An 11,796-nucleotide genomic window follows, 5' to 3' on the forward strand; every position below is an offset into this window, starting at 1 on the left:
AGGTAATCCCTAGTGGTGACAACTTATTTACTGACTCAGCACAATTTAGAATCATAGAATCATAGAATCAGTCAGGGTTGGAAGGGACTACAAGGATCATCCAGTTCTAAATCCCTCCTGCCTTGGGCAGGGACACCTCACACTACATCAGGCTGGCCAGAGCCTCATCCAGCCTGGCTGCAAACACCTCCAGGGATGGGGACTCAACCACCTCCCTGCACAACCCATTCCAGGCTCTCACACTCTCATGGGGAAGAACTTCTTCCTGACGTCCAGCCTGAATCTCCCCACTTCCAGCTTTGTTCCATTCCCCCCAGTCCTGTCACTACCTGATAGCCTAAGAAGTCCCTCCCCAGCTTTCTTGTAGGCCCCCTTCAGATACTGGAAGGCCACAAGAAGGTCTTCTTGGAGCCTTCTCTTTTCCAGACTGGATAGCCCCAACTCTTTTAGTCTGTCCTCATAGCAGAGGAGCTTCAGCCCTCTGATCATCCTTGTGGCCCTTCTCTGGACACCTTCCAGCATGTCCAGATCCCTCTTGTATTAGTGGCTCCAGAGCTGGATGCAGTAGTCCAGGTGGAGTCTCACCAGAGCAGAGTAGAAGGGGAAGAGTACTGGTACTCAGCTCTGGTGGGGCCACAACTTGAGTGTTGTGTCCAGTTTTGGGCTCTTCAATACAAGAGATGTGGAGGTGCTGGAGCCAGTGCAGAGGAGGGCAAGGGAGCTGTGAAGGGCCTGGAGAATAAATTTGATGAAGAGCAACTGAAGGAGCTGGGGATGGTTAGTTTGAAAACGAGGAGGCTGAGGGGAGACCTCATGGCTCTCTACAACTACCTGAAAGGAGAGAGGTGGGTGCTGGTCTCTTCTGACAGGTAATTAGTGACAGAACAAAAGGGAATGGCCTCAAGCTGTGACTGGGGAGTTTTAGACTGGACATTGGGAACAATTTTTTCCCAGCAAGAGTGATCAGACATTGGAATGTGCTGCCCAGGGAGGTGGTTGAGTCGCCAACCCTGGATGTGTTGAAAGGTTATTTGGATGTGGTGCTTGGGGCTATGGTTTAGGGGTGAGCCTTGTAGAGTAGGGTTCTGGGTTGGACTTGGTGATCCTGAGGGGCTTTTCCAACCTGAATGTTTCTGTGATTTTGTGTGTGCCATATGTCCTATGTTCAGTGGTGATAATGGGCAGATTTACTGTTTGTTTAAGAAAATATTAATTAACATTGTTGTTTCTTAAATGTTTTCTGTAGACTTTCACCATGGAAACCTAATATATTGCTGTCATTAGATAAAAGCTACTCCATGCATATCACTCCATACCATCAATTACTTTAGCTTTTCTTCTTCACTTATCACAGTTTTTATTCACCAGCCTCCTGGCATCCTAATTGCACTCATCTAGAAAGCTACTATCACTCTGTGCTTGTATGACTCCACCTGAACTTTTCTTTTTTCAAAGATGGTTCTGCTGTGGGCAGAGCTCACCTACAGTTCTACAGAAGAGGAAATACCATTGCAATTCCTCAAGGAAAGACATAATTCATCTCTTCATTACTTTTTCCTAGGGCATTTGTTTCTAATAGCAGATTTGTTTTCTTTTTTATGTTTTCCCCTCCTGGGTTGCAAGCTTTCTTTTAAACAAAACAGAGTGATTTCCAATGCATGCTGCTTTTCTAGATTACTTAAAATGCAGACAGCCAATTAAAATAGAATCATAGAATTGTCAGGGTTGGAAGGGACCTCAAGGATCATCCAGTTCCAACCCCCCTGCCATGGGCAGGGACACCTCACACTACATCAGGTTGCTCACAGCCACATCCAGCCTGGCTGCAAAAACCTCCAGGGATGAGGCTTCCACCACCTCTCTGAGCAACCTGTTCCAGTGTCTCACCAGCCTCATGGGGAAGAACTTCTTCCTAACATCCAATCTGAATCTACCTATTTCTAGGCTTTTTTTTCCATTCCCCCCAGTCCTATCATTACCTGACCCCCTAAAAAGTCCCTTCCCAGCTTTCTTGTAGGCCCCCTTGAGATACTGGAAGTACACAATAAGGCCTTCTCCAGACTGAATAGTCCTAACTCTCTCAGTCCATCCTTACTGAGAGAATGGAAACTACCCAAACTGCTGAGAAGAATGGACACTACCCAGAATGATGAGAAGCAGCAAAACTTTAACTAGAGACAGGCTTAACCAAACCAGAAGAGACTTTTATTAAAAACTCCAACAAAAGCAAGAAAGTTCATCTTCACATATAAGAAACATTTGACTGTATCCTCTACTGTCTTCTCCTAGTGATGAATCCTCTTCTGTGCATGCATGGACTCCATGTCAGACTACAGCATGTCTAAAGCCCTGTTGTCAGCTATAACTAACAGTTCTGCCTCTAGATCTGCTGCTGACGCAAACTTTTTCTGACACGGATTTCCCCCCATTCACATGATTGGTGTCTCCTAGAAAGTGAGTGTGTCAGATGTGATTGCTGTAGTAAGTTGGTGCATGTAATTCATCTGCTCATGCAATTGAGCCTGTTCTTAGAATCATAGAATCAGTCAGGGTTGGAAGGGACCACAAGGATCATCTAGTTCCAACCCCCCTGCCATGGGCAGGGACACTTCACACTAGCATGGACAGTTCAGCAAGTGCCCCATCCCTGGAGGTTTTAAGGCCAGGCTGGATATGGCTCTGGGCAACGAAACTGGTGAGAGGCCTGGAACACAAACTCTATGAGGAAAGGCTGAGGGAGCTGGGGTTGTTTAGCCTGGGGTTGTGAAGAGGAGGCTCAGGGGTGACCTCATTGCTCTCTACAACTACCTGAAGAGAGGTTGTAGCCAGATGGGGGTTGGTCTCTTCTCCCAGGCAACTAGTGGCAGAACGAGTGGACACAGTCTCAAGTTGTGCCAGGGGAGGTATAGGCTGGAGATTAGGAGGAAGTTCCTCACATGGTGATTGCCCATTGGAATGGGCTGCCCAGGGAGGTGGTGAAGTTGCCATCACTGGAGACGTTCAAGAGGAGACTGGATGAGGCACTTAGTGCCATGGTCTAGTTGATTGCTTAGGGCTGGGTGATAGGTTGGACTGGATGATCTTGGAGGTCTCTTCCAACCTGGTTGGTTCTAGGATTCTGTGATTCTATAGGGTTGAATGCTTGTGGGTAAGAATCAAGGGAAAGGACAACAATGCAGATGTCATGATGGGAGGCTGCTATAGGCCACTCTGACGGGATGAGGAGGTTGATGAGGTGTTTTACAGGTGTCTGGGGAAGCTCTCAGAAGAAGCCCTTGTTCTTGTGGGGGACCAGATCTGCTCCAAAACCCAAGCACCAAAGATACCCCAAGGCTCAGCCCTCTCAGACAGCCACATCATCTGCCTGCCTGCACCATGCCAGGGACACACCCTGCACAGAGAAGCCTCTCCCAGCACAGCAATGCCCACATGCAGATACCATCACTGCTTTGTTCAACCAGTGTGAATTCAAATGCACCTCCATATTCTTGGGATTATAAGTGCAGTAACTGAATATACTGCTGTAAAGTGGTCTGTAGTGAGGAACCCAGCAAAGCTGATTTTTATAGGTATCTATTAAAAAGTTCTGTTGCCCTAGCTGCTCTGTTGGGCAAGTTCTGGAATTCCCCTTTGTGGGCAAAGCTGAAGTCTTCCTTCACAGTTTAAATTACTGTTTGCCGTTTCTGTTCTTTGCTAATATTGTTTAAATTGTTACATGACCCTGCTTGTGAAATCCCCTTTCCACAATGCAATATTTTGAATGAGTAAATAAGTTTTGTTAATATTTTCCATGGGTTTTTTTATCAATAAAGTTATTAATATTATTGTTAATCATTCTGCCCATTATTTAATATTAATAACCATAACAGTGGTTCGAAAGCTGCAACTTGGAGAGGGACCTGGAGGTATTGGTTGATAGTCAATTGAATATGAGTCAGCAGTGTGTCCAGGAGTCAAAAAAAAAAAAAAAAAACAAAACAATGACATCCTAGCTTGTATTAGGAACACTGTGGCCAGCACGAACAGGGAGGTGATCATTTTCCCTGTACTCAGTACTGGTGAGGTCATATCTCAGGTATTGTGTTCAGTTCTGAGCCCCTCACTACAGGAAGGATATTGAGGTGCTGGGACATGTCCAGGGAAGGACAATGAAGCTTGTGAAAGGCCTTGAGCACATGACCTACAAGGAGCATCTGGGGAAGCTGGGGTTGTTTGATATAGAGAAGAGGAGGCTGAGGGGAGAACTTTTTGCTCTGCTCTCTACAACTATCCGAAAGGAGGTTGGAGCTAGGAGGGGGCCAGCCTCTTCTACTTGATGGTAAGTGACAGGAATAAAGGAAATGGTTAGAAGCTGTGCTAGGAGAGGTTTAGGCTAGATATTCGGAAATACTTTTTCACTGGAAGGGTTATCAAACATTGGAATGGTCTGCCCAGGGCAGTGGTGGAGTCACCATCCCTGGGGGTGTTCAAGTGGCTTGTGGACCTGGCACTTAGGGACATGGTTTAGTGTTGATCCTTCAGTGCTGGGTTGAAGGCTAGACTGGATCTTTGAGGTCTCTTCCAACCAGATATATTCTGGGATTCTATGAGGTGTATATCAAGCACTTAATTTATCAGAGATGTACAACCTGAACAAAACCAACCAAATCCACATCCAGCCAAAAAACATGGATGGAAACACAATCAGTTGTTATGGTTCTTCTGAAACTGGAGATACATTCAATTCAGTCAGTGATTTATTTGCTGCTAAGAATGATGTATGTGATGCTGTGAATGATATACCTGACTTAGTTCTGCACCTGAGAAATCTAGTTCAGTACCTGACACATCAGTTTTACAGAAATGTGTTTCATGTGCACAGTTATGAATTTGATACAAATTAGGTCTTTTTATTTGGTTAGCACTACCTTTCCTTCTGAGGTATTTGCCTGTGAACTGTACAGGATACACACATCCTTCACATGAAATGCTAAGGAAGGACATGTCCATTATACCCTGCAACATTGACAAAGCCTTCTGAATGCTGAAGTGAGCAATAGGGTGTGACAGAAGCATTGCTTTCAAAGGGTGCTTTTGACACAATATGTGAAAGATGGAGATCAGATTAACTCAAAGAGAAACACTAAACATCTGCTCTGCCGGCAACCACAACCAAAAGCCTTTCTGCACATTTTCAATGATTTTTCAGTAAAAGTCTGAAAAAAATATCAACAGCTTCTCTGAATATGCTAGTTTAGAATCTCCTGTTATCAGAGGAAAAAGTTGTCTTCCATGTAGATCAGTGACTTTTTTTTTTTTATTTTTGTTACAGTGATTTTTATATTTCAAAGTCATAACAGACCTGTACATGCACATATACTGAAGATGTTAGTTGTTAAGATGTTAACATCTTCCAAATGACATGATTTTAGCCCAGATTTTCAGTAACAAAAAGGGGAACAAAACCCAAACCAATCAAAGAAAAAAAGTCCTTAATCTAACTCGTATTAGGGTTTTGGATTTGCTGTCATGAGCTAGAAAAGAGTATTAGCAGAAATGAAATTTGAAGATACCATCTGGTATTTGCAAAATTCTTTCATATATAATATATTCATTGCTGGCCATGTTTAGAGAAATGAACAGAGCTAAAACAGCCTATAACATACAAAAGGAGAGTAAGGAACGAAGACAGATCTTTTAACATAGTACAAACAAAAACTCACTTCTGCAAATTTAGGCTCCAGTGCAAGTGAGATATTAGAATTACTTGACTGAAGCCCACATTAACAAAGATTGTTCTTAATTCAGTTTGACTATGACATACATTATTCTAGTACCCCTCCCCTGGCTTTAATTAAAAAAAAAAATTGAAATATAGAAAGCTTTGGGATTTAGCCTAATTTTACCAATCAAGAAGGGGTTTGTTATACTAAATGTTCCTGCCTACATCTGTTACTCACAGAGCCAGAAAAACTCACACTTAAAAGAGCTGCACCAGGTGTCTGACCTTATATTAGTCATACGTTTCTCATTGCTACAGATACCCTGAAAGAAACTAATTAGTGAGAAAGAAAAGCACATTAATGAAATCAGGATAGTTTGGTTGCCCATATGATGCTATATATACTAGGTCCCTTAGAAGAAACTCTATTTTGACCAACACACCAGACTTTGAAGAAGTTCTCCAGAGGTGGTGTATTCAGTTGCAGAGCCATAATTCCAGAACAGAAAATAAGAGGTCAGATATAACCAAGACATTCAATACACAACATACAGGCACAAGCTGACTGCACCCTCAGCTAAGTTGCAGATGATACCAAGCTAAGTGGTGCAGTTGATAAGACTGAATGACAGGATGCCACCCAGAAGGGCCTGGACAAGCTGGAGAGGTGGGCTGAGGAGAATCTCATGAGGTTCAATAAGGCAAAGTCCTGCACCTAGGCCAGGGCAACCCTTGATATCAATATAGGCTGGAATGATAAAACTGAGAGCAATCCTGTAGTAAAGTACTTGGGGGTGCTGGTAGACAGGAAGCTGGATATGAGGCAACAAAGCACACTTGCAGCCCAGAAGGCAAATCACATCCTGGGTTGTATCGAAAGAAGTGTGGCCAGGAGGTCTAGAGAGATGATTCTGCCCCTCTGCTCTGGTGACACCTTAACTGGAGTACTGCATCCACCTCTGGGGACCCCATCACAAGAGAAACATGGACCTGCTGAAGCATGTCCAGAGAAGGGCAACGAGGCTGGTGAGAGGCCTTGAGCACAAGCCCTATGAGGAGAGGCTGAGGGAGCTGGGACTGTTTAGCCTGGAGAAGAGAAGGCTCAGGGGAGACCTCATTGCTGTCTACAACTACCTGAAGGGAGGTTGTAGCCAGGAGGGGGTTGGTCTCTTCTGCCAGGCAACCAGCACCAGAACAAGAGGACACAGTCTCAAGCTGTGCCAGGGGAGGTTTAGGCTGGAGGTGAGGAGAAAGTTCTTCACAGAGAGAGTGGTTGGCCATTGGAATGGGCTGCCCAGGGAGGTGGTGGAGTCACCATCCCTGGAGGTGTTCAAGAGGGGATTGGACGTGGCACTTGGTGCCATGGTTTAGATAGGCATGAGGTGTAGGGTGACAGGTTGGACTCGATGATCCTTGAGGTCTCTTCCAACCTTCTTGATTCTTGATTCTTGATTCTTGATTCTTGATTCTTGATTCTTGATTCTTGATTCTTGATTCTTGATTCTTGAAAATGATCGAAGGGCTGGAGTACCTTGCCTATGAAGACAGGCTGAGAGAATTGCAGCTGTTCAGGTTGGAGAAGAGAAGGCTCTCAGGAGGTGAAAACAGCTATGTTCCAATATCTGCAGGGGACATACAGGAAGGCTGGGGAGGGAATGCTTAGAAGGTCTTATAGTGACAGGATGTGGACAAAGGTTTTAAACAGGAGCAGGGTAAATTTAGGTTAGACATAAGGAGGAAGTTCTTCACAACGAGAGTGGTGAAATGCTGGAGGAGGGTGCCCAAGGACGTGTTTGAGCCCTGTCCCTGGAGACATTCAAGATCAGACTCGATGTCACCCTGAGCAATTTGATCTGGTTGGAGCTGTCCCTGCCACTGCAGGGGGGTTGGGCAAGATGACCTTTCAGGGTCCCTTCCAACCCAATGCAATCTGTGAGCTACAAAATAGTATTTCCTTAAGAAGTGTGCTCAAAATATTAAAAACAAACAAAGCCCGATCGGGATTATGGCGTAAATAACCAAAATCCTGTCCGAGGTAATTAGAAACAATGCTTGAAGGGTAGTCTGTTCTCCCTACTTTGCTTATAACCTTATCAATCTCTCCATAAAAAAAAAAAAAAAAAAATAAGCTGACATCTGAGGTCTTAGAGGGGAAAACGAAGGAGTAGAGCAATATTTGCTTTAACAAGGGTACTTTTGGGCATTGATTCACTTCAGTATCCATTACTGCTAAAGGTTACAGACTCGGGTTTCACACTTTTTTGTCAGAGGCAACTGACTCAAAAGTTGTGGTTTGGGTTGTGAGGAACAAGGCAGAGAAGGAGACTTACAGAGAAGTCGTTTCTAGGAGTGTCTTGGCTTAAGGAGTGAAACAGATGCTCATTAACCCTTCTCAAAATTGTCAAAGAAAACCACTCCACACCAGATTGGAAAGAATTAGGAGTTTAAATGGAAGTATTATTCATAACTGCATACAACTGTACAAAAGCATGTAGTACACACAAATTCCATAGTCCACCTCAGCCATGGTTCTCCAAGAACCTCCTTAGGCCAAAGTTTCCCACCCCCGTCCTCCAAAACAAGCCAAAAACTCAGGCCTCAAATGCCCTCCCCCCTCCACCATGCCTCTCTGTCTCACGCCTTCTCAAGTGACACAACTACAAATTCTGCTTGCCAGCTCCAGGCTGCTCCATGCCCCAACTGGCAGCATTCCCAAGGCTGAACCAGGACCCACTCCCCCACACCAAACCCAAGATAAGGCTCCATGCATCCTCCCAGGAGCAGAGAGGGAGGAAAAAGGGGAACAAACTGACTCTGCAGACAGTTTATACAGACATGGCAGAATTGTGAGAAGTGATAACAAGTTATCATTTCCTGGGTCCATCTAGTCCCCCTGGAAGATCTTAAGGAACTCTATGGTTCTTAACAGCATCCAGTCTCAACCCATAACAAGGAGTTACAGATGAAACAGGTCTCCAAAACAACATCATGGTTGCATTCCCTGTTATGCTGATGTAGTTCTAACAGGTATGTCTAGGCGTTAAACAAATATCATCTTGTTGTCTGTCTTTATTTCTGTAGGCATCCTAACACTTTTTAGAAAGTGTTTCCCTTCCAGAACATACTGAACCAAGTCTTCACAGTCTCACAGTATATCAGAAGTTGGAAGGGACCTCAAGAGATCATCAGGTCCAACCCCCTGGCCAGAGCAGGATCACTTAGGGCAGTCTGCACAGGAATGTATCCAGGTGGGTTTGGAAAGTCTCCAGAGAAGGAGACTCCACAACCCCCCTGGGGAGCCTGTTCCAGTGCTCTGTCACCCTCACTGCAAAGAAATTTCTCCTCATGTTGAGGTGAAATCTTCTATGTTCAAGTTTGGACCTGTTGTTCCTTGTCTTATCACTGTGCACCACCAAGAAGAGCCTGGCCCCCTCCACTTGACACTCACCCCTCAGATATTGATAGACATTGATCAGATCCCCTCTCAGTCTTCTCCAGACTAAACAGTCCCAGGGCTCTCAGTCTGTCTTCACAGGGGAGACACTCAAGTCCCCTAAGCACCGTCATGGCTCTGTCCTCTTGTTCTTTATTTGAAATTTTGACAGGCACATTACAATCAGAAGAATATTGTTGTGGTTCAGAGCCAAGGGAAGAGTACAGCTGGTATGCTGGACTCCAGATCATTCTTTGCCTTCTGCATTTATTTGGGACATCCCTGATCCCAGCAGAATAACATCTGTAAAAGCTTCTATATAGTTAAAAATTGCCCTCACAAGGTCTCATGAAACACCATAAATATCACCCTCTGTTCTGCTCCCTCAAGCCCTGTGGCTGAAGTTGAGGCTGGAGAAGGAAGTTTGATTTTGAGTTGTTTTTCACTCAAAATTCAGTTAGCTTCCAGGTAAATCGTAATTAAGCTGCATATTAATGTGCTATTAGTTTATTAAATAACACTAGCATGCAAGGCATGCAACCATTCTGATCACTTCCCTCTGATGTCAGATAGTGGGCTTTATGCTAAAAAAAAACAGTGTTCATCAAATCAGCTTTCAAGTGAATACATTCCATATATTTTTCACATTTTTACAACAAGTCTTAATAACTACTGCTAAACCTGTGCAAATACTTGCTGTTTATTTCTTACTACATTGAAATACACAGAGGAATGCCCACTGACTTTTTTCTCTCTTATTTAATCCAATAGTAAGGTGAACAAAACTCAATTCAACTTGAAGATTCAAACTGGCTTCTAAAGAATTTACATTTCACCTTCATGTTCAACCATATGTATGCTCTGGTTGACCAGAAACACTCTCAAATACAATCACATTTTAAACCTCATACAGCATACTGCAGTTTTGACATCCTATAAATCTGTTCATCCTGGTGGGTTCTATTTCACCTGTCTTCATTTATAATGTTGACAATCACTACCAACATGCATCACTAGTAGATACAGAAATGTGAATTCACACCAGATTAATCTGAAAACCAGTCTGAGAATTCTGCTAAATATTGTAATGCCTAAGAAATGTACAAGGACAGTTTGCTTTCACTCAGTAGTTTCACCTTTATATTGAAGTGATTTATTGGGTGATATGCCTCTTTGAATCTGCTGTTAGCATAATTTCAAATAGACATCTGCTATAAATGTACGTTGGAAGCTCACAGATACTCTTGTGGAAGGCAGCTCTTAATACTCCACAGCTCCTGTTGGACAGTCCTTTACATTACCATGATGATGAAAAAAATCATATTGAAAACATTTTCTCTCCTGGCTTAAAATAAAAAGCTTTCGTTTGTGGTTAAAATATGATTATAACCAATGAAATGTTGCAGCCAATGAAACAGCCAATGAGACATTACAAACATCTTCCATTTAAAGCTATTCCTTCCATACTGTGGAGACCATAGCTAAGGACTGTCTAGCACAGGTAAAAGCTTGCAATACCATCTTGATACTGCATGGTGGAGTAAGTGCCAGAGAAAACATAAGCATAAGGAACCATGTGTGACTTCTGCAGCTTTTCATTTTAAGTAAAATTGGACCATCAGTTATGTCTGAGCAATACTGCAAGTTAGAGGTTAATATCAGGGCAAATTAACCAACCCTCATTTCCCAGTCATGGAAAAGATCTCTTTCATTTTTTTTCCACTACTAAGAACATTTTTCCTGCCCTCATGAACATAAAGTCAAGTTTTTTCTCTCCTCTTCCTTTGTCTCACACAGGATTCCTTCCTCTGTTATGAGGCATTGTTCTTTCTTGCCCGATACTCCCATACAAAAGAAATTGTTCATGTGGTGAAAATTATTAGAGTAGGTACTCTAATCTTTCAAACAGTATTAGGTTTAGGCTTCAGATTACCCAAATTGTGTTAAATTTCTGAGAAAAACTTCAATTTTGACCAAAATAAAAAAGAAAAATCTACTGAAGATGAATCCTTATTCACCAGATCAGTAGGATGCATCATAGAAGTTGCAACCAATGGTTTGTCAGCCATCATTAACTTACTTTTCTGAATCCTGACACTAAAACATATGTCCTAAAGTGATTTACACAGATCTTCTGAGGAAGAGATATTGTAGGATGTACCAGTCAAAATAAATCTATAACAAGAATTGTTTTCCTTGACAACTTTTCCATTTTTTTCACAGATCTTATAGCTGAAAAGCTGATATGAAATTTCTTTTTTCCTGGCAATGATTACTAATGCATTCAATGTGCTCTCTGTATGCCTAGCATAATGAAGGAGGTGCACATTACGACATTATTTTAGCTCATTTATCAACCAGACAAAGCATACTAGATTGATTCAAACAGAGTAATTAGGTGCTTTTGTGATAGAAACGAGAAAACGTAAGCTTGAAGAAGAAAATTAATATTCTACAGGTTATTCCAAATAGAAAACTGACCTCAATTCATTAAGCTATATAAGTCAAAATAGTCACTCCTCAACTTTTGACCAGATCTTACTTGTCAAAAATCTTGGATGAATGTTCAGAAGAAAATGTGATCACAAATCAAAAGGAAAGATTTCTTGGACAGGAACCATGCATTGCTCATCACAGTTTCATTCACACTATTGTCATAAAA

This window comes from Indicator indicator, chromosome 6 (genome assembly GCF_027791375.1).
Source record: "Indicator indicator isolate 239-I01 chromosome 6, UM_Iind_1.1, whole genome shotgun sequence".
NCBI lineage: Eukaryota > Metazoa > Chordata > Aves > Piciformes > Indicatoridae > Indicator > Indicator indicator.